Source organism: Manis javanica, chromosome 3 (assembly GCF_040802235.1).
Source record: "Manis javanica isolate MJ-LG chromosome 3, MJ_LKY, whole genome shotgun sequence".
Classification (NCBI taxonomy): domain Eukaryota; kingdom Metazoa; phylum Chordata; class Mammalia; order Pholidota; family Manidae; genus Manis; species Manis javanica.
This window is the reverse complement of record NC_133158.1, coordinates 140,173,902-140,199,409: the sequence shown is the minus strand read 5'-3', so window position 1 is coordinate 140,199,409 and position 25,508 is coordinate 140,173,902.

Here is a 25,508-nt window from a genome sequence, read left to right as displayed (position 1 = left end):
ACCTTAAGAGGTGAACTTTAGTAATCAGGTGGATAGGGTGACCGTGTGGATACCAGTCAGATTCTTCCCATAGTCACCCTGTCATCACCCACTGGGCTCATGAATAAAGTGGCCATGGTGGCAGGAATGGAAATTATGCCTGGGATTAGTAACATGGACTTCCTCTCATGAAGGCTGACCTGGCTACCACCATAACTGAGCACTCAATCCACCAGCAGCAGAGACCAACACAGCCTTTGATATGGTGCCATCCCCAGGGTGGTCAGCCAGCTGCCGGATGGCAGGTTGATAACACTGGACAGCTTCCATCAAGGAAGAGGGAGTGTTCCAGTATACCGTGCTACTTTTCCTAATATCATCCTATTCATGATACCAGATAAAAGTGGTAGAAATGGGAATGGCACTATTCACTAATGTCCCCTAGTGACCTAACTAGCAAAATTTTTGCTTCCTGTTAATGTGACTTTTATGCTCTAAAGGCCTAAAGGCCTTAGCCCCAGGGGGAGGACTGCTTCCACCAGGAGACACAATGATTCCATTGAACTAGAAATTAAGACTTCCATCCAGCTGCTTTAGGCTCCTCATGCCTCTGAATCCACAGGCAAAGAAGGAAATTATGCTGCTGGCTGGGCTAACTGATCCTAAATACCATGGGAAAAACGATTACTATTCCACCATGGAGGTAAAGAAGAGCATGGGTGGAATACAAGAGATCCCTCATGGGTGTGTCTTTTATGATGACCATTCTCTGTGACTGCAGTCAGTGGAAACCTATAACAACCCAGTCCAAACAGGATTAGCAATGGCTCAGTCCCTTCAGAAATGAAGGTTTGAGTCACCCTGCAAGATAAATAACCGTGACCAGCTGAGGTGCTTGCTGAAGACAAAGGGAATACAGAATGGGTTATGGAAGAAGGTGGTGATAGATACTGGCTGTGGCCACGTGACCAGTTACAGAAAGGAGGACTGATACTGTCACAAGTCTTCCTTTTTTACTTTTTTATGAATATGGTTGTGTATGTGTATGTGTGTGTATAGCAAATTACTTTCTTTCCTCTCTTATTCCTTTATCATGTATATACCTAAGATGTTTTGACTTTATATCATAGTGCTTAAGTATAGTTAATTTAAGTCATGGGATGCCAAGGAGAAGAGCACAAGAACCTGACTTCCTCTACTGGGGATTGTGTTGGGCATTTTGGTTGTATGCAGGATAGTTGTATCATGCTAGGTGGAACTATGACCTTGTTATTGTCTTTATATAGAGATTAAATATGGTTTTGAAGAAATGGGTATGTGTGCCAGGTTGGCAAAGGGTGAACTTGTGATGGTTAATTTTATGCATCAATTTGACTGGGCCACAGAGTGCCCAGGATAAACAATATTTCTGGGTGTGTCCATGAGAGTGTTTCCAGATGATATTAGCATTTGAATCGGTGAACTTAGTAGACAGCCCTGCTCAGAGTGGGTCAGCATCATTGACTCCATCAGCTCTCCTGGTGCCAGGCCTTTGGACTTTTGGACTAGGCCAGGAACTGTACCACCACTCTCTTGGGTCTCCAGCTTGCAAATGGCAGGTCATGGAATTCTCAGCCTTCACAACCAAGTGAGCCAATTCCTTATAATAATCTCTTCCTGTCTCTCTCTGTATATATGTGTGTTTACCTTATTACTTCTGTTTCTTTGGAGAACACTGACCAAAAAGTAATTAAACATCTAGTAGTGCACAAATATGAATAAAAGTATAGGTTCTGCTGTCAGACAGATGAATGAATTTTACCTTTTACAGTTGCCATGTGATCTTAGGAACGATATATAACTTTTAAGTCTTGCTCATCTGAAAAATAGAGATTTGAGGGGATTGAGTGAAACATGTTGTAAATTATAAAACAGAAATATAAAGCTCACTGCAAGGTATCTGGCATATATTAAGAGCTCAATAGCTATTATTGTCAAGCTTTCAAATATCTCTTTTTACCAAAATTCTCATTGGAAGCTTTATCCCCCAATTTCTTACCTTCATCCAGCTTTTAGAAATTTAGTGGCTCAGTTCTCAGTGTTCAGAGGCATAGCATAGTTTTGAAGAACTAATTATCAATTGAATATGCTGATAATATACTTGATAAATCATATATTTGACCTATTTTCTTTATATATTCAATAGTTTACCCTGCAAATGAATAATAAGAATAATTATGATAGATGTGTGTAGTAACTGGCACACTTTTTACTAAACCTTTCTGTTGATATTAATATTCAAAAATATTGACCAAATATAAAAAAATACTCATTATGTACAAGTTCTCTACTCTATTGATCTAATACACTGTCTCCATCGTGAGGTTTATAGAACATTGAATAAGTCATTTTCTTCACATAAAATTGGAATACATTTTGTTGGGCAACTACATAGTTTATTTATATAAATTGCACATATATAAGAGTATGTAATCTTTTCTTTGTCATACTTGACTTTTTCAGAAATGTTAAGCTTCATTCTCAAAGAGAACATTATCAGTGACCTTGCCTCTTCAGAGAGGAAAATACAAAAAAGAAATTTCAGTGCATACCTGGGTTGTTCCTGGGAGTAGGACTTCACTCTTTTCTCCCACAGTGAATTCATGCTGCTCTGCTATCCCCTTGAAGGCCGTTCTCGATTATGAGAGTTCTGATAACAGTCCCACAAGTAGTTTTCACTATGCTTTCAGGAAAATATTTTGGATATTAAAAATATACCAAGTTATTGAAACATTTATATGTCATTTTCCTTTGTAGATATATAGAAATGATATCAAATAATAAATAAGATATGCATTATTTAGGTGTAGGGATAATTGTATAAATATGTGGATGGGTTTTTTAAATTACTATAACTGCCCTGCAAATACTTGGTGATTTTTGTGGGTAAAAATGAAATGACTCAAATTTTTGAATTTCTGCAAGAAATGTGAATCTTGTCATGTTAACATTTTATTCCTTAAATTATCATTTAAAGATAGTTTTGTATTTACTTGAATGACTCATTTAGCTTTTTAAAAATAGTGCCACACTGAAACAAATTCACTATCTGAGAAGTAAATTAAATTGAGACACATGCAATTTAACTTGAATATTTTTCAAAATTACAGGTCTATATAATTAATGTATAAGGTTATTCCAGAAAAAAAGAATATTTTACTAAAGACCTATGCCTAATCATGCTTATATAACTCATGCTTCAAACGTTTTGCTTTATTTTAGATTAAAAAAAAACTACTTCATTAAGTACTGTCACACATTTGTAAACTGATAAGATTATTAACTTTAATATAAATTAATTGTTACAGCAACATAATTGCCAACAAATTCTATGGAAAGAAAAAAGAAAGTATCACAAACTAGGTCCTCCTCAAATTTCATGATTTACTTATCTGAAATAGGATTCCTAAAGAAGAAATACTGCTATAAACCTAGTTAACAAATCTGGCCATACAAAAGGACAAAAACACTATTTGCAGATGACATGATATTGTACATAAAAAACCCTAAAGACTCCACTCCGAAACTACTAGAGCTAATATCGGAAATTCAGCAAAGTTGCAGGATACAAAATTAACACACAGAAATCTGTGGCTTTCCTATACACTAACAATAAATTAATAGAAAGAGAAATCAGGAAGACAATTCCATTTACAATAGCATCAAAAAGAATAAAATACCTAGAAATAAACCTAACCAAGGAAGTGAAAGACCTATACCCTGAAAACTATAAGACATTCTTAAGAGAAATTAAAGAGGTCACTAACAAATGGAAACTCATCCCATGCTCTTGGCTAGGAAGAATTAACATAATCAAAATGGTCATCCTGCCCAAAGCAATATACAGATTTGATGCAATCCCTATCAAATTACCAACAGCTTTCTTTAATGAACTGAAACAAATAGTTCAAAAATTCATATGGAAACACCAAAGACCCCCAATAGCCAAAGCAATCCTAAGAAGGAAGAATAAAGTGAGGGGGATCTCACTCCCCAACTTCAAGCTCAACTACAAAGCCACAGTAATCAAGACAATTTGGTACTGGCAGGAGAACAGAGCCACAGACCAGTGGAACAGAATAGAGACTCCAAACATTAACCCAAACATATATGGTCAACTAATATTCGATAAAGGGGCCATGGACGTACAATGGGGAAATGACAGTCTCTTCAACAGATGGTGCTGGCAAAATTGGACAGCTACATGTAAGAGAATGAAACTAGATTACTGTCTAACCCCATACACAAAAGTAAATTTGAAATGGATCAAAGACTTGAATGTAAGTCATGAAACCATAAAACTCTTAGAAAAAAACATAGGCAAAAATCTCTTGGACATAAACATGAGTGACCTCTTCTTGAATGTATCTCCCTAGGCAAGGGAAACAAATGCAAAAATGAACAAATGGGACTATATCAAGCTGAAAAGCTTCTGTACAGCAAAAGTCACCATCAATAGAACAAAAAGGTATCCTACAGTATGGGAGAATATATTCGAAAATGACAGATCCAATAAAGGGTTGACATCCAAATATATAAAGAGCTCACACACCTCAACAAGCAAAAAGCAAATAATCCAATTAAAAAATGGGCAGAGGAGCTGAATAGACAGTTCTCTAAAGAAGAAATTCAGATGGCCAACAGACACATGAAAAGATGCTCCACATCGCTTGTCATCAGAGAAATGCAAATTAAAACCACAATGAGATATCATCTCACAACAGTAAGGATGGCTACCATCCAAAAGACAAACAACAACAAATGTTGGTGAGGTTGTGGAGAAAGGGCAACCCTCCTACACTGCTGGTGGGAATGTAAATTAGTTCAACCATTATGGAAAGCAGTATGGAGGTTCCTCAAAATACTCAAAATAGAAATACTATTTGACCCAGGAATTCCACTTCCAGGAATTTACCCCAAGAATGCAGCACTCCAGTTTGAAAAAGATAGATGCACCCCTATGTTTATCTCTGCACTATTTACAATAGCCAAGATATGGAAGCAACCTAAATGTCCATCAGTAGATGAATGGATAAAGAAGATGTGGTGCATATACACAATGGAATATTATTCAGCCATAAGAAAAAAACAAATCCTACCATTCGCAACAACATGGATGGAGCTAGAGGGTATTATGCTCAGTGAAATAAGCCAGGCGGATAAAGACAAGTACCAAATGATCTCACTCATATGTGGAGTATAAAAACAAAAGAAAACTGAAGGAACAAAACAGCAGCAGAAGCACAGAACCCAAGAATGGACTAATAGTTACCAAAGGGAAAGGGACTGGGGAGGACGGGTGGGAAGGGAGGGATAAGGGTGGGAAGAAAAGAAAGGGGGCATTACGATTAGCATGTATACTGTTGGGGGGGCACAGGGAGGGCTGTGCAACACAGAGAAGACAAGTACTGATTCTACAGCATCTTACTATGTTGAAGGACAGTGACTGTGAACTTGGTGACAAGTAGTGATTTTACAGCATCTTACTATGTTGATGGACAGTGACTGTGAACGGGGATGTGGGGGGGACTTGGTGAAGGGGGAAGCCTAGTAAACATAATGTCCTTCATGTAATTGTAGATTAATGATACCAAAATAAATAAAAATAAAAATAAAAATAAAAACAAAAATATAAAGGACAAAAATTTCAAGAAGAATCAAATAAAACAGTAGCTAAATATGTCTTTCAGTTCTGATATAGATGTTTTGTGCTAAAATTAACTAAACATATATTACACTTAGAATCATTTTATGATAGAGGTAATCATTATCTCTTCCTGAGATAGTCTTTAATCAAATAATATCTCTAAGAATATATGTTTAGATGCATAGATGTTACTTTTTTGGTTTGAGTATCATAATCTTTATATATATAGGAAGGAAAATAAAGTTTGAATTTGACAAATATACACAGAAGAGAAATTGAAGAAATCTATAAAGAAGGAAAAATATATTTTAATAAACAATGCAGTTACTACATGATCATTGCTAATATCACTGTAATTCCCATAATTGTATGTAGGTTTTTAAAAATGACAAAAATACATTACACAAAATAAATTATAAATTATACTTAGGTAAAAGTGTAGCATTTTATCAGTTTTTCCTTATTGACCAAGTAAAATGTAAATGTTTGACAACTGTTCAAAAATTAATAAGTGAAACCCAGAAGGTGTTTGGTTGTAGAATTTTAAAGATTTGATTAACATTATGTATAGACTTTGTTATTCAATTCTCTGCTGCTCGTCAGTCTGTGCCAGTGTGGAATTAAACTGTAAATCACAGATTACTCATCACAAACATTGACTTCTATGAAAGATTAGTCTTTATGAGGGACTTAAGTGCTATTTTCTTTGACTTTCAGTGACTACAGTAATATTTATTCATAATACTTCAACTCAAGGTGAATATAGAAAATATTTAGCAAATATATTAAAATTTTAATTGTGGATAAACACAACAGGCATCCACATATAATACAAGTGAGCTTTTAAAATTTTGTAATTGATGTAGAGGAGGGGGCTTACACTACCAATTCTTAGAATTATGTTCTCATTGACTTATTATTGGTAAATGTGCCTTTAATAAATTTCTCTGTAATTTATTACTTATAGCTTTGGAAAAATTTATACTTGCAAGGTTTCATTAAAAGATACTTTCATATTTCTCTTTGAGGCACTAAAACTTACCAAGATTTTTCATCAGAATGCTATTATTAATAGCTAAAGATATGACTAGAAGCCTGGTTCAATAGCCTAGAGCAAAACTGGCAAAATATTAATACTTTTTAAATCTATAAAGTATGGTACAAGATATGATACATATTATTCTTTAACATTTTTTAATTTTGGTACTAATATTTGGAAAATAGATTATGAGCAAAATCATTCAGCTCTAGAAGTTTTTTTCATTCATATTACTATACAAGTTCATAAATCTCCAACTGACTTTCAGAAAACTCATATTGTAGCTCTTGAAAAGAAGATGGTGATTTAAAGATAAGCCAGTGAACATGTATGTAATTAGGTGGCTTTGTTCCTTTGGCCTATAGCAAAACACTGGCAAAATGTATTACTATGTTTAAACTAACTAAATAAATAAATAACAAATTAAAACTTTTACAGATTATGGATGAAATGTTCATGTCACATAGTGATGTATATTAGGGTTCCTTTATACATAAAATATATTTAGCATATTTTATATGTTTCTTCATATTTGTAATACTAAGCATCAAATATAGACAATTGCTTAGCCACATTCTTTCAAGGAAAAAGTAAGGTTTTTTTTTATTGATTTCAAAGTTAGAAAATATAAGTTGCAGTCATTTCATGTTGTGCCTGGTATGTGAATATTATTTCTTGAATACATCATTGCTATACAATGAAAAAGTGCTCACTCTAACTTGTTTCTCTTTTACATTTTGAAATAGGAATACCAGCATCAGCTTGGTTAGCTTTTTCAGCAACACTGTATATACTTTGTAATTCAATGACATCTGAGTGTATAACTGAAAAAAATTCTTAAGCTTTATTTTAGAGGGCTTTCCTCTTTGCATATTTCTCTTAGAGACACACAGTCATTAAAGTTTTGATTGCCCATACAATTAATTGTATGTCACTGCTTGTGAAAGGTTTTACTCTGTCTGGAAAAGCCAGAGTTGAATTTTGACCTCCATCTGTGTTAAATTAAATATCTATAGTGCTGTGTATGAGGATCTTAGAGTCAGCTTGGTTTGAAAATGCTGACTTCATGCTAAATTTATTTGAGCAATTACTGAAGCTTTTACAATAACAAGAAAAATTACATGTCAACCTAAAAAGTGGGAGATAAATCTGGGAATATGTATTTTCAAAATTCTTTTAGAAGATATGTGAAATATGTGAAAAGAGAGAAAAAGAAAGAACACTGTGGTAAATTGCACTCTTGTTCATGATTATTTGTTTGCTCTTTCCTAAGAGAATTCTATTCTCTTGTTCTTGTATACATTTTTCTGTACTTCCTTACACCATTAGCTGACTTAGCCTTTGACTTACTTTTCCTGGATGTGCTTTGCCAGATCTGAGAAGTTTATAATTATTGCATCAGTTAGTTCAGTCCCTTACGTCTGTTACGCTTCTGCCACCTGTCACCGGGACGGCCTGTCTCAAAGGCAGTACTTCTTCAATCTGGGTATCACAATGAGATACAGTCTAGAGCAGAGCCCCAGTCAGCCTAGCGCCTATGTGTGTACAAGAAGTACATGTTTGCTATTAAAAACCACTGAGATTTTAGGAGTTACATATATTACAGCACAACTGGGTAAAGCTGACTAGTGTTGATGCCCACAAGCACTGTTCTCATTTCCACTGGCTCTTTCTGCTCCCATTCCACACTGCTACACCTCTTGGGAAATATCTCCTCGCCAGGTGGGTAATGCTGAATCTTCTAGCCACATAGCCTCCTTCCATACTGTAGTGTAAATAATCCTCCAACACCTGGCTGAAGTAAAGCCAATTTGATCAAAGTAGCCATTTTACAGGACAAATTGCAGGGCTGCATTTCAAGGGAAAGGCAGGGGGACTGCTCCCCCCAGCCTTGGCCTGCAGGTGGGAGACATGAGGTCTGCAAGGACTTCTACCGAGTCCACGGAATCTCAAGATAAGCAGTAGCACTGCGCTTACCTGCCTCTCTGCAGGAGCCCCTTCCCTATTCCCTGATAAAAGCTAGCTTAACATGCAGAGAGTGGCAGTTTGCATAGAGCAGCAGGCCCAATGTCATCCACTACCCAGTAAGTAACCCCATAATACAACTCATTTATTCACCAAGCTGGGCTTGTCCTAGTCCTTCTTTGGTCTGTGAGTTTCCTCACAATTCCAGGAAAGGCTTTTATTTTCGATCTCCTGGGAAATTCTCCTAACACATACCCTGCCATATTCCATTAGATAATAGCATTATTTCAACAGGATTGTCTTATTTTCTAATAAGCACAGAAAGTGCACTACTTCCAATTCCACTGTGTACAAATGTAGCTGATTGGCAGCAGCATCATTTGCAGTAAGCTTTATCTAGTCATTCAACACCAGAATCTCCTCAAATGTATCTCCAAAAGCACAGCTTCTATTCCACAGGCTAAATGATCCGTGAACAGCCCCATACACCAAGGCTGTGTTAATTGCTTTGCAGAATTGGAGACACATGTCTTTTCCCATGGCATTCACTTTCATCAATACAGTTTTACCTGTTTTTATTGATACTTTCCTTATTACTTCCACTCCCCCTCCAGAGGAATTATGGCTCATATCTGGATGGTAAAACATCATTCTGTGCTCAGAATTGCCCCCAAACCGTTGGAAGGAAAGGCCGTGAAGTGACTTCAACCTGTGTCTTTAATAGCATATAATTAATAATTATTTTCTAAATAGTAATGAAAATTTTAATCATAAATTCAATGCTTATTTTTAATTGAATAAACATACATATAGAAATGCTTACTAGAAAAAGTGTAATTACCCTTTTTGTTCTCTGTTAAAAATTCTTAGTTTCTTTTTAAAGAATAAGTTTTAAAAAGAGACTATAACTTCACATGAGTCAGTTCATCAGACATAAGAATTCTGAGGCTGTGGTGTCACAGTTTAGGTTAAAAGTAGGACCATGATCCTAGTAAAACTTATCTCTGTGATTCCTAACATAAAATTTCCACTCCAGTTATAAAATTTTTCATAATTCATAGTGCCCTATTTTTTCCCTTTTGCATAGAATTATATGAGAATTCTAATACACATCTGTGAAATATATAAACTCTGACATTTCTGTTCAAATAAGTACCTTACATTGTGCTACTGTTTAAATTTCTGTTGAGTTTAATTACAAAAAAATATGGAATTCAGAAATAAAAATAAAAATAAAATAAAAATAAACTGAGTTACAAAATGCAAAGAGATAATTTTTGTTTTGTTTACAATAAGGGCTTTAAAAATACAGAGGACACTAATAAAAAAGTAACTGTAGACTTTAGAACTTAACTGCTTTATTTATATAAACTAAGCTAATGGCATTTACTTTATCCTGAAATTATTAAGATTATTGTCTTAGCCATATATTCTCCTTTTATTGGAAAGAGGATTTTAAAATAACTAATAACTAAGGAGACTAAAGATTGATTACTCTCCCACATCCCACCCCTGCCAAAATAAAAATTATGTTTATACCCTCACATTTCCATGTCCTGCATAGGTCCAAGAAAAAGGATTTTAAAAATATCTGAAATATAAAATAGGTAAAAATAAAAAAGACTTTGAACATATGATTAGAAAGAAAGGAAAAGTATTTTCACTTATGTATTATAGGTACCACCAACAAAAGTTTGTTAATGTGTTGATTATTTTTGGTTTAAAATATATTGGGTAGGTAGAAAAAAAAGAAAGGATTTTGTAAGTAAAGGATAGCTATTGAAAACTGATTATATAATTCCTATTATCATTAACTTATTACATTATAAAATCTGAATATCCATAATTTTCAGTTCCTATTATTCCATTTTCAAGAGAATAAAAATAGCTTGTTTCTAAGAGATTTTTGCAAATAATCCCACTTATTTTGGGGGGAGGAAAGCAAACTATGGGTCCAAAAAATTAATTTTTTGTTTGCTTGTTTCTCTGCTTTAAAAAATACTTAAAATTGTTTAATAGCTCTAGAATGTGTTTTCCCTTTCCATCAATTTTTAATCTTTATGTAATATGTTACAAGTTTAATGTTTATTGCTTTTTTATAATCTAATAAATTGTGAGTATTTTCATATCATGAATACAAGCTACGAGGATGAAAAATATTGCCCATTTTATTTAACACACGTTGAAGTTTTCCAGTGAAATAAAATAGACTGAAAGCAAAGAACTCCCTACACTAAGCCTTCATTATTTTAATAAATGTCTTTGGCTTTCTCATTACTATTAGAGATGAAAGAAAGTGGCATTGTCATAGTCCCCACGACTTAATGCATTTTGCAGCCACTGTAGCATAACAGAGTGGGAAGAGCACACAGTCTTTATTGACAGACAAACTTGAAATTAAATTCTGACTCTATCAATTACTTGCTATGGATTTTGGGTGAGTTGCTTAATTTTATAAGCCTTAGGGTCCTCATTAGTAAAACAGTAGTGATCATATCTAACTCAACATACTGTGAAGATTAAATGAAAAGTGATATGTAGAAGAAATTAACACTGCAAGTAGTAGTAAATGGTAGCTGTTCTACTGAAATCATCGTCATTATTATTACTGTGATTAGAGAGATGACAGGTGGTTCAAAAACAGTTCTTGGGTTAGAAATGGCACCTCCTCCCAACTCACATCTCCAAAGAGTCAGGATTAGTTGAGGGAAACAGAAAGAAAGAACATTTGGCTGCATAGTATTAACCTGCCATAACCTCCTCTCGCCTTCCTCTTGCCCGGTGGTTTCAGCATCCTGTCAAAGGGGGAATGGAGTGCTCTCAAAACAGCCCTGGCAAGAGTTTAGAGCAGCATCTGACACAATTTTTGCTCCTGATAAATTATAAAGAGTAAAATATGTGTTCAACTGTGCTGAGCTATAAAATTTGAGTATTAAATTCCACAGTGATAACATTAATTTGTCATAATACAGGTGACTGACATATGTTTCAAATGAGATACTGAAATGCAACTTAATTTGCATATTGCCAGAATGAGTTTTAGAAATCTATCCTAGTATATCTACCTGTTAAAATAGCCATAGTCCGATGTATTACTATAATTTTCCCAAGATAAATTCACGAAAATTCCTCCTTGCTCCTTTTTTATGCTCACAATTTTGTAAACTAATTGGAATCTTACCAACATTCTGATGTGTATAACTCAAATAATAATAGCTAATATTTGTTCAGTGCTTAAAATGTGCTAACGCACTATGCTATTCACTCATTTAAAAAAACTGTGACACAATATTATTCTCATTTTATAGTCAAGAAAAGTAAGATATAGCAATTGATGATATAATTATTTTTATTAAAAAAATGTTATAGTAATCACTTATTGAGAAATCTCTGAAGACAGTTAACTCTAAGGTATATTTTCAGCTCCTAAAATGTGAATTCTTGCTTTGGTTAATATCTTCTTGTTCTTATGTCTCTTTAAGTAGCTCACACCTATTTTTAGAAAAACTCCAAAAGTTAGGTGGTTAGAAAAGCTGCTAACATCTCCTCCCACATTCCCTCACTCATTTTAAGAGTCTTAAAATCACTCTACATAGATCAGTTTAAAAACAGGTAATATTAGCTGTTTAAAAACATTCCCAGTTTCTCTCATATATGGTACCATGCTTCCTTTATTTTCCTTATAGATATCTTAAATAACAGTTATAAGTGAATTCACATTTGTTTCATATGAGTGTCTTGCTGTTCACATCTGCATTGTTCCTATGCTTTTTTCCCCATCTTTTATGTTCCACATTGAACAAATTATTACAATGGTTGATAATATGTGTAATAAGCAAGTGATTGTAATATTGTAATTCATTAGCAAAATAAGCTATCAAAGGTCTTTAGTGAATATTTATAAAGTTAGGTATTACTGAATATGTTGAATCTATTTGTACCAGCTAATTTGGGAATAAGATAAAAGATAGGGAAAGATTACAAAGGAAATATCTGAAAACAGAATTTGCATGAAGATATAAAAGTATATGTAGATGTGTGTGTGTGTGTGTGTGTCTGTGTGTGTATGGACTTAGAAGTGTTCCTCCTCTGTATGAAGAATGTCTCCAGCAGCATGTGGAACACAGATTGATCTGGCAATTCATTACCCCAGTGAGGCAAGGGGGACTCTGTCAACATAGAAGAAAACAGATACTCAACCCCAGATCAAATATATCCTGAGCTCACCAGATACTCAGTTTTTTGCTCAATAAGAAAATGGAGAGGTGGAGCCAAGATGGCAGCGTGAGTAGAGCACCGGAAATCTCCTCCCAAAACCACATATATTTATGAAAATATAACGAAGACAACTCTTCCTAGAATAGAGACCAGAGGACGCAGGACAACATCCAGACCACATCCACACCTGCGAGAACCCAGCGCCTCATGAAGGGGGTAAGATATAAACCCCAGCCCGGAGGGACCTGGCAGGAGGAGAGGAGTCAGCAGGGAGGGAGAAGGAGCCCAGGACTGCTAAACACCCAGCCCCAGCCATCCGGACTGGAGCGCAGACACAGTGCATGCATGGGGTCCTGGATACTAGGGAAACAGGGGAGCAAGACTGGTGAGTGGGTCACTGAGCCCAGCACCAGAGAACAAAGAAAAGTGAGCAGCTTTGTTTTCTTTCTTTTTTCTCTTGGCGAGTGCTTTTTGGAAGTCTTCAAGGGACAGGGATGCCAATACCAGGGAAACAGGGCAGCAAGACCAGTGAGCAGGTACCTGAGGCCAGGGCCTGAAGACAAGGAAAAGCTCCAACTTCTGTGGGATGCAGCGAAAGCAGTCTTAAGAGGAAAGTATATAGCGATCCAGGCACACGTGAAGAAGGAAGAACAATCCCAAATGAATAGTCTAACAACACAATTATCAAAACTGGAAAAAGAAGAACAAATCAGAGAAGAAATAAACAAAATTGAGAAGAATAAAATACTAGCAAATATCAATGAAACCAAGAGCTGGTTCTTTGAGAAAATAAACAAAATAGATAAGCCTCTAGCCAAACTCATTAAGAGAAAAAGAGACTCAACACAAATCAACAGAATCAGAAATGAGAATGGAAATATCATGACAGACTCCACAGAAATACAAAGAATTATTAAAGACTATATGAAAACATATATGCCAACAAGTTGGAAAACCTAGAAGAAGTAGACAACTTCCTAGGAAAATACAACCTTCCAAGACTGACTAAGGAAGAAACACACAATTTAAACAAACCAATTATGAGCAAAGTAATTGAAGAGGTAATCAAAAAACTACCCAAGAACAAAACCCCAGGACCAGATGGATTTACCTCGGAATTTTATCAGACATACAGTGAATACACAATACCCATTCTCCTTAAAGTTTTCCAAGAAATAGAAGAGGAGGGAATACTCCCAATCTTATTCTATGAAGCCAAAATCACTCTAATACCAAAACCAGGCAAAGACTCCACCAAAAAAGAAAACTACAGACCAATATCCCTGATGAACATAGATGCAAAAATACTCAACAAAATATTAGCAAACTTAATTTAAAAATATATCAAAAGTGTCATACAAAACGACCAAGTGGGATTCATCCCAGGGATGCAAGGATGGTACAACATTCGAAATCCATCAACATCATCCATCACATAAACAAAAAGGAGGACAAAAACCACATGATCATCTTCATAGACACTGCAAAAGCATTTGACACAGTTCAACATCCATTCATGATAAAAACTCTCAGCAAAATGGGTATAGAGGGCAAGTGCATCAACATTATAAAGGCCATATATGACAAACCCACAGGTAACATCATACTGATCAGCGAGAAGCTGAAATCTTTTCCTCTGAGATTGGGAACAAGACAGGGATGCCCACTCTCCCCACTGTTATTTAACATAGGCCTGGACGTCCTAGCCATGGCAGTTAGACAAAACAGAGAAATACAAGAAATCCAGATTGGTAAAGAAGAAGTCAAACTGTCACTATTTGCAGATGACATGATATTGTACATAAAAAACCCTAAGACTCCACTCCAAAACTACTACAACTGATATCAGAATGCAGCAAAGTTGCAGGATACAAAATTAACACACAGAAATCTGTGGCTTTCATATATACTAACAATGAACCAATAGAAAGAGAAATCAGGAAAACAATTCCATTCACAATTGCATCAAAAAGAATAAAATACCTAGGAATAAACCTAACCAAAGAAGTGAAAGAGCTATACCCTGAAAACTACAAGTCACTCTTAAGAGAAATTAAAGGGGACACTAACAAATGGAAACAAATCCCATGCTTGTGGCTAGGAAGAATTAATATAATCAAAATGGCCATCCTGCCCAAAGCAATATACAGATTTGATGCAATCCCTATCAAATTACCAACAACATTCTTCAACTAACTGGGACAAATAGTTCAAAAATTTATATGTAAACACCAAAGACCCTGAATAGCCAAAGCAATCCTGAGAAAGAAGAATAAAGTAGGGGGGATCTCATTCCCCAACTTCAAGCTCTACTACAAAGCCATAGTAATCAAGACAATTTGGTACTGGCACAAGAACAGAGCCACAGACCAGTGGAACAGAATAGAGACTCCAGACATTAACCCAAACATATATGGTCAATTAATATTTGATAAAGGAGCCATGGACATACAATGGCGAAATGAGTCTCTTCAGCAGATGGTGCTGGCAAAACTGGACAGCTACATGTAGGAGAATGAAACTGGACCATTGTCTAACCCCATACACAAAAGTAAATACAAAATGGATCAAAGACTTGAATGTAAGTCATGAAACCATAAAACTCTTAGAAAAAAACATAGGCAAAAACCTCTTAGACATAAACATGAGTGACCTCTTCTTGAACATATCTCCCCGGGCAAGGAAAACAACAGCAAAAATGAACAAGTGGGACTATATTTAAGTTGAAAAACTTCTGTACAGAAAAAGACACCATCAATAGAACAAAAAGGTACCCTACAGTATGGGAGAATATATTTGTAAATGACATATCCGATAATGGCTTGACGTCCAAAATATATAAAGAGCTCACACACCTCAACAAACAAAAAACAAATAATCCAATTAAAAAACTGGGCAGAGGAACTGAACAGACAGTTCTCCAAAAAAGAAATACAGATGGCCAACAGACACATGAAAAGATGCTCCACATCGCTAATTATCAGAGAAATGCAAATTAAAACCACAATGAGGTATCACCTCACACCAGTAAGGGTGGCTGCCATCCAAAAGACAAACAACAACAAATGTTGGTGAGGTTGTGGAGAAAGGGGAACCCTCCTACACTGCTGGTGGGAATGTAAATTAGTTCAACCATTGTGGAAAGCAGTATGGAGGTACATCAAAATGCTCAAAACAGATTTACCATTTGACCCAGGAATTCCACTCCTAGGAATTTACCCTAAGAACACAACAATCAAGTTTGAGAAAGACAGATGCACCCCTATGTTTATCGCACCACTATTTACAATAGCCAAGAATTGGAAGCAACCTAAATGTCCATCAGCAGATGAATGGATAAAGAAGATGTGGTGCATATACACAATGGAATACTACTCAGCCATAAGAAGTGGAAAAATCCAACCATTTGCAGCAACATGGATGGAGCTGGAGAGTATTATGCTCAGTGAAATAAGCCAAGCAGAGAAAGAGATATACCAAATGATTTCACTCATCTGTGGAGTATAAGAACAAAGGAAAAACTGAAGGAACAAAACAGAGGCAGAATCACAGAACCCAAGAATGGACTAACAGGTACCAAAGGGAAAGGGACTGGGGAGGATGGGTGGGTAGGGAGGGATAAGGGGGAGTGGAAGAAAGGGGGTACTATGATTAGCATGCATAATGGGGTGGTGGGAGGATGGGGAGGCCTGTACAACACAGAGAAGACAAGTAGTGATTCTACAACATCTTGATATGCTGATGGACAGTGACTGTAAAGGGGTTTGTGGGGGGGACCTGGTATAGGGGAGAGCCTAGTAAACATAATATTCTTCATGTAATTGTAGATTAATGATAACAAAAAAAAAGGAAAGAAAAGGGGGATTATTCCCTGATAGAATAAAACTAACTGTAAATCAACGATTAAAGCATGCTTTAAATATCCCTAATTTTGATCATTTAAAGGGTGTCAGATGATCAGCTATGGAAGTACATTTTTCTGATAATATTCCTTTCTTTTAAAAAAAAATGCAGTTCCTTTGTGGTGATCACCAATAAGTTCTTCACAATGATATAAAGGGCATATCAAAGTGTGGGCAAAGGGTTTGTTTGTGTTTATACAGAGGAGCAAAGCCTAATTTGGCTACCCAGAAAATGAATTAAGATACGATATGAAGAAGAAATTCCAACATCAACATTCTCTGGAAGAGTCATTCCAGAAGATGAACATCAAAAAACTTCCACAAAGTTCCTGGCGCTGTTGCAGTTGTAGCTGCATTCATCCCACTGGTTCCTGGACTTGCCATTGGAATGAAGAAGGAGATATCTAAGCTGGCCTGTGCATACAGTAAAACAACAAATTTGACTGCATCTATACTGTTGGAACTCAACCAAGAATTAGGAGAAGTTCAAGTTGCAGTGCTCCAAAATCTTGCGACTACAGACTATCTACTGTTAAAAGAACTTATGGGATGTGAACAGTTCCCAGGAATGTGTTGTTTTAATTTGTCTGATTTTTCTCAAACTATTCAAATTCAGTTAGACAATATCCATCATATCACTGATAAGTTTTCACAAATGCCTAGGGTGCCTAACTGGTTTTCTTGGTTTCACTGGAGATGGCTGGTAATTGTAGGTCTGCTTTGGTTATGTAGCTGTATTCCTATTACGTTAATGTGTGTGTGCAATTTAATTAGTAGTTTAAAACTTATACATGCTTATGTTACTCTACAAGAAGATATGTCAAAGAAATAATCAATCTTCCCATGTTTTCTTCCATCTGCTACTTCTATAGTTTTCTTCTTCCTTCCTAATTACAACCCTTAAGTAGAATTCGTGCCTCATAACGAAATTACTGAGTATCATAATTCCTTCAAGTGGTAAAGATACCTCAAGACAAATGCTGGGCATAGAAGCCACAGGGCACAAATCTGCAAAGAAGTAAAAAGCTAACCTTTTCAGACAATATTGCTTCTCTCTCACCTACCAACATTACATTTCCCTGTATGGCCCCAGAAGATGACTGGTTAGCCAGAGACAGGTAAGATTCCTCAAGGGAGGAATAACCTAAGACAGGCACAGTCACAGGGGCGCCATCAGGTGAGAAAATGGGGATCAACAGAGGTGAGGCTTAGAACCCCACCCCCCCTGTTTTGAGAGAAATCTTCTGCATCCGTGGATGTTTTGTTGCCCTTGTCTAGCTTGGATTAATCCTTAGTCCATAGGCACACACCTGATCATCTGCATTTGCCCTCTTACAGCACTAAACTATGTTTTCTACCTTTATCTTGCATCTACCTACCACTTCAGCATTTTATTAAAAATAATAATAATAATAATAACAATAATAAGGGAGAAATGTGGGATTCACATATAAATCAAGTATAAAAATCATACAAATATTCATATTTGACCTGATTGTTTATAGTTCATAATGCGTAATCAAAACCGAAAGTTTCCGTGATGACTGCCCGTGCACTGTTCACCATGTAAGAACTTATTCACTATGTAAGAATTTGTTCACCATATAAGAACTTGTTCGTTATGCTTCAGAAGATTGGAGACTGTTGAGAACTAGGCTTGGAGTTGATTAATGATTGTGCATTGACTCCCCTATACAGAATTTTATTGTTGTTAACAACCATTTGATCAATAAATATGACAGATGCCTTCTCAAAAAAAAAAAAATGGAAGTCTGAGAAATTTTCAGTATTTGATGAGAAAGGTGGTTTGAAACTGAACTTCAAGGAGGCCTTCACTGGGACTGTGATGACATGTCATTGCACTGCATGACTTCATGTGTGAAACACCATCAGCTCTAATTATCTATCATCCATGCTTATCACCAACCTCGGATAGAAGCTGTTACAACAAGCTGAAGCAAATTCTATTTGTTGGCATTAACATAACTTTTGTCCCACAACACTTACTTGGCCTTTCAGGAATACCAGGACATTGATTCAACCACCCTGATGCATATACAACATGAAACACTGTGTCATCCATAGGCTCATTTATTTCATTAATAGCAGTTATATTAATAATTTTCATGATTTGAGAAACCCTCACAACTAAACAAGAGGTAGCAACAGTATTATCAGCACTAATCTCAAGTGACTATATGGATCTAAATAAAAAAGGAAAGAATTGGGCTCCCTAAAACTGGTTTCAGGCCTATATCATAACCAATATGTCTTTGTCAGTAAATGATATATTAGTAAAAATTATGTAACTGTTTCAAAGTTAAATTATAGATTCATGTTCTTTATATATGCGTAGCATATCCATTCTAAGCAGGCTGTCAAATGCAACATCCTCCATTTTGGAAGAACATCTGCATTTCCATTATGATACACTAATAATTGTTTTGAATTTAAATTTTGTCATGAAGTTACCATAATTAAAGGATTGGAGGAATGAAGACATTAGATAAATTAATGGAAGATATTATATAGTCAACAACTGAACTCAAATATGTATTTAAAAACGAAACACTTTTTATCAATGTATAAAAAACTGACTGCAGTAATTGGTGTTGTGATTACTGGCTGATGATTTGGACAAAAACTCAAAAGTTTCATTTCCATCTCACACAAAACATTAAAGCAAGTTTAGGTTGACTCAGTAGTTGATCATAAGGAAAGAATAGAAATGAATTAAAGGCAAGAAAAACCCACAAAAAACCTATCAGTTTTTAGAAGGACAGCTTTGAGGACAAAATCAAATGTAGAATTTACGTTGATCTTGGGCCCTGAATCAGGAGCAAAAGTTTCTGGGTTTGGACATTGCCTATGGATACCTAGGTTCTTTAATTTTGTTATGCTTCAATGCTCCTATTTATAAAATTAGGATAATAATAATTGATTTTTCTGAAAGTTGTTGCCAACATGTAAGGTTTAATTGAATGGATATTTTAAGTGTGCTCAGAAAGTGTTTAGCACATACTAAGTGCTGTATTAAAATTATCTGTTATTATTTAACCACTTAATACAATTTAAAATTTTACATAAAAATTATAGACTGAGAGGAGCAGTATATGACACAGGTTTATAATCTTTAATTTTAAAAGAGCCCTAATATTTTAATTGTATACTTTGAGTGGTGAATTTCATGATATGTGAAATATATCTTAATAGAGATATTTTAAAAGTATAGTTATATTGTTACCCATATCTGTTGTGCATCTGTGTGTGTAAACATATACCCATAATATAAAATGCTGGAAATTCAAAGTAGTATTGGCAATAATAATACAAGAAAAGTAAGATTAATGTGATTTTTTTCTTCATGCCTTATCTGCTTTTTTAATAATCTTTGTCACTGATTATAAAAATATTTTAATTAAAAATGTATTCCTGTATAAAATATTTATTTTTTCTTCCAAAAAACTATACACTATTGTCTATAGTATAAGAAATACAGTTTAAAGATGAGCACAGATGTTAAGTAAGAAAAAGGATTGTATTATTGGAATTAATGCTGCAAAATAATCATTTGAAAATGTATTCTTCTATTTTTCCATTTATACCAGATTTGATTTTCATGAGAGAATATAAATTTTGATGTTTATTTACCCCTTGATTAACTCATTTTGCTAAATATCATATCTCAACAATCAGAGGCATATGCATAATAATCATTGTCCATCACTTATGCCAACAAAAATACTAAAAAGTTAAGTGGTTAGTTATGTCTTAATCCAAATATAAAAAGAAAGTGAAAACACTTAACTACTGATACTAATTGAAGTATTAAAGTATGATTTTTCACCTAATCAGGTTTTTATGATTTTTAACAAAAATTATGCATAAGCAATACATTGATTTGGATTTGTTATATTTTCTATTTCAAAAAATCCATAAATATAATATAATCTTTTGCAACTTTTAAAAAACAGCCTTCCCTGGAAACATTCTTTATTGGTCATATTTGACACCACTGAGTCATGAAGGAATTATAAATAGAATGAAATATTGACTGTTACAGCAAAATCAACAATAAATACAAAAAGTTACGTCTTCTTTAACAATATTGAAATATCTATGGTATTGTGCATTTGGATCTATTTATTGAAGTTAACATATTCCTTATTTCCTGGATACTGAGAAATGTTAACTAGAATATCTTCCACCTCTAAAGAATTCTTTCTGAAAAAAATAGGAGAGATAACTATGGATATTAAGGCCCGATATATTAACAAGATTTGAACTTACTTAACTATAATATCTTTAATGTATATTTAATTACAGTATATATAAGATTTGGCACAACTTGTTCTTTGCCCCACCATTGAGGTCTATTGGATCGAATTTTGAAGATGATGTGGAAGACACTGTTATAACCAATACTGTTACTTAACAATAGGATCCTATCCTTTCAAAGTTGACAATAAACTTGGTCTTGGTCTGAGCCTGCCTTTAGAATTTATTTGCAGCTAAGTTAAAAGGCCTCTCATTCCCAGTTTCCAAATAAAATATTCTTTCTCACTTTAGAGCTTCCATGACAATTTAGGAGCACCAGTGGGATCTTTAGATTTATTATCCTTCAACTAGACTCTAAACCCTTAAGGAAGGACCTGTTCTGCACCAATTGGTGATGTTCTGCTCTGGTAACTTCCACTTCATGTTGCACATAGGATGTGAACAATGTAGTTGGTTGAAGTATTTGAAAATAGAATATCAATTGATAGAATAGACTTGAAATTGAATCACAGATGATCTCTCTTAATCCATCCAAATTCTGTTCTCTGATTGTTTATTTGTGTTTGTAAGGGCACTCAAGTGCAGTGAAAATGAAAAAATAAGCTTTCATTTTGCACATTTTTCACGATCAACCAGTGGTTTACAGAGTGACTTTATTCTTTACTCTGTTTATGGAAACAAAACAAAACAAAAAAACCTGACCACTGTTAGCATAATAAACTGATAATGTTTTATAAAGAAAATAATACAATGAACCAGTAAGCAGATTTCAAATCCTCTATATGCTTGATATCCTCTCTATTTCAAGCCCCTAAATATTTGCTATATAATCTCTGCCCATTCTGGTAACTGTTACTGAAGCTCACCAGAGAATATTTCTAGCAAGGCACCATATGCTTTTCTCCTTTATATTACACAGCATACAAGCAGTGTATTTCTTTCTGTTAAAAAATATATGAAGATTTATTGGAGTAGAATTTAGCATATCATTTGGTTTAAATCAAATTCATGAGATTTGTCAACCTTGCTAATTACTCTGGGAAAAAATGAGAAAAAAATTCTCATTTTTTATTCTGGAGAGGTCAACTTATTCCTGCTTAAGATATCTCTCAAGCTTTTTCTTAGCAACAGGGACTTAATGTTCCATTAGCATAATTGCCTGCATCTTTCAAGCCTCAAGGAGGACTTTAACCCCCCTAAATTTTAACTGTGTCTAACTCCTCATTTAAAAAATAAAAGTAATTTCTCTGAAAAAAACTCTACTGGATCAACAAAGTTATGTGGCATACTGAGGATTAAGGACTTTGAAAATGTCTGTTCTATGATAATAAATGTCTTCATTTCTTTAAAATGGAAATCTCAGAGGAAGTGATTTTGAATGAGAAATTAAGGCTTAGAAACAAGGTCATACATAGTTAACCTCTATTATCACCAACAACTCACAAACCATATTAGTCTTGAGAACAATCAGATAAAATTTAGCAAATTACATGAATATTGGATAAGAAAGGCAATATCCGTTACTAATAAAAATAGAAACTGAATTGTATTTGAAGGTACATTTTCTTTTCTGCAATAATGCCTATTGTTTTATATATTTATTTTAGAGGAATCATTTTTAAAACAGCAAAGAAAAATTACTGTATTGGCAAATGTAGAAATATTACTACCTACAGATAGCATTGAGTTATAATCCTATCTTCTGCCTTGGTAGAAAACAATTAATTGAGTTTTATTACTTTCTCTAAAGAATTTAGGAATATGGAAAATATAAATTTCATGATTTCTTTACCATTTGTATTCTTTTATTTTACATTAAGTGTAGTCATATATATTCTTTTCTGATACAACTGACAACTAAAAACCTAATGGAAAATATTTTCCAAAATCGTGTCAAAAGGTGGAATTAGTTGAAAAAAATATCAATTTAGGGTACCTAAATAATCAAACTTAGGTAAAAAATCAGATGTGACTCATAATTGAAGATTAGTATAAATACTTTTATATATTTGTGCACAGTAATATGAATGCATAATCAATAATGTTGGATGAATGAATAATCACGGAATGAAATGAATAAAAAGAAAGAGAAAATGTGAACATGCTCAGGCAGACCAAACTTAACGGAGCTTGAAGTTGTGGGAGAGAAAAATACTTAGATGGGAAAAGCAGGGAAGAGATGAAAAATGGAAAAATATGTATAAAAAGGGCAGACTCTATGCCAAACACTGTGCTTGGAGGTATAGGATGTTATCTCATTTATACTCAATAAAACTGCTTCCAAGTGCATATCAACTTAACCATTTCAATCAAGGGAAGCTCAGAATTTGAAAATGTAAAGGCCTGTCTAGATTTGTTCAGCACAGTGTAAGACAGGTAAGGGATTCATTGATATTCTATCCCAGATTGCTATTATAAGTCATAACCTTGAGGAAGAGCCTTTTCAACTTTCATTGTACTTATGTCTTCCTTCAAGGAATATTCTCTCTGAAAAGACAACTTCACAAACACTACTGAAAAGAAATGGGCATACAGATGAGTTCAGGCAGTTAAAAGAGCATCTAGATGCTTTAACTGAATCATTAAACATTGCCAAAGCCACAGTTCATTCCAGGGCACATAGTGACCCCATGTTCTGGTACATGTTGCTGTGCAGTCACCACCACCTGTACCTCTTATGGAGGGTGGGTGGAAACAGATCATTGACATCAGGGGTTGGCAAACTATGGCCCATGGACCAAGTGCAGTTCAGAGTCTGCTTTTGTAAATAAAGGTTTCCTGGGTGGAGCACATCACACACATTGTCAGTGGCTGCTTCTGCACCACAAAGGCAGACATCATAGGATCAGTATGGACAAAACTACTTACACCTGGCCACTTACAGAAAAAGTTTGTCAAATCTGCTGCAGATGCTACTGGGAAAGAAAGTACTCTTTTAAGTTGTTTGTTTCATCTGTTTCTCTACCCATTAAGGCTCATAACACTGTCAATATGGAAGCACAGAATCATTGCCGTCTTGAAATAATTTTTTAATCTGGAAAATTTCGAAAAGTAACTTTTTAAAGAAGATAAACTTTTCCTTAACTCCTTTTTTTCCCCATTTGTTGGGCTTTTTCCCCATTTGTAGCACAGCAAATAAAATGCCTCTTACCACAGTGTGGTAACTCCAACAGAAATATTTTACTGACCTTGGAATTTTCCCAAAGAAAGACCTAGAATGGTATTGCTATTTTCCTTGAGAAATAAATGTTCACTCATGCTTCCATAACTGTGTAACAACAAAAGCCCATATCATTATAGAGCTTTGATTATATCATGTAAGATAAATTCACTTGCACTGCACATTAGAGAACCTCCAGGGAGGATAATTGATGCAAATGCATAGAATGATGTGTCTCAAATTCAGAATCCTTCCAATAATGGAGAACAGATGGGTTAAAATTTAAAGTCGGAACTCTCCATTGTTTATGTTTTAAATTAGAATCATCAAAGCAAGCAGGAAAAGAAACTCAATATTAGTATATTTAGTAGTATTCATGGGATTAATATTACAAAGGGAAGTAGTAGAAGTGTCTGAAGATCTTTGTTTAATCAAATTCTAATTGCTACTCTGTTTCCAATACTGTATCTGAGGTGCAGTTTGTTGCTCTTGGTGATAGTTTCTGATATCACTAAAATAAATTTAAGAGATCAAAATCAACCCAACATGAGACATAGCTTTTCCTTCAACAGTGAAGAATAATGGCTCAGCAACTTTTTCCATTAGCATTCACACACTCAGTTAAAACCAATGCATGTCAATGTCAATTCTAAGGATGATATAAAATGATCAAATTTTATGTATTAAGTCAATGATGAATTGTAAATTTTCAACTATATGCATGCAAATAACTAGTCTTTGGAGCTTTATCAACTGGTAATTGAATCACAGTTGATTCCCACTTATTAATTCTATAGAGTAAGGTATTTTATATCTCTGGTCCTCAAATACTATGTTTTTAAAACACTTATTGGATTACCACCATAAAATCAGTACTCTGGTCCTTGAAAACATAAGTATCAACTGATAATTGAATCATAGTTATTCTCATTAACTTTATGTATTATGGGAGGAATTTAACGTGTCTGAGCTTTATGTAGTTCATTTCCAAAATTGGAATGCCAATATCTAATTAATAAAAATATTGTGAAGTTTAAATAATACATAAACTGTTCTTAGCACATGGTGGCCTAAGATAAACACTCAACAATATCAGCAGCAGCATTGGCATCATCGTAAATGCAGAGGAGGTATGAAAAGACAGAAAATTGCTAGAGAAGGCTAACAAGCAAGAATCACCCAAATTCCCCAAATGAGAAGATTAGGAAGACAATTTTCTTTGGCTAAACAAATGTATATGCCCACCTTCCTTCTCCCTTGCTATCTCTACAATAGAATCTG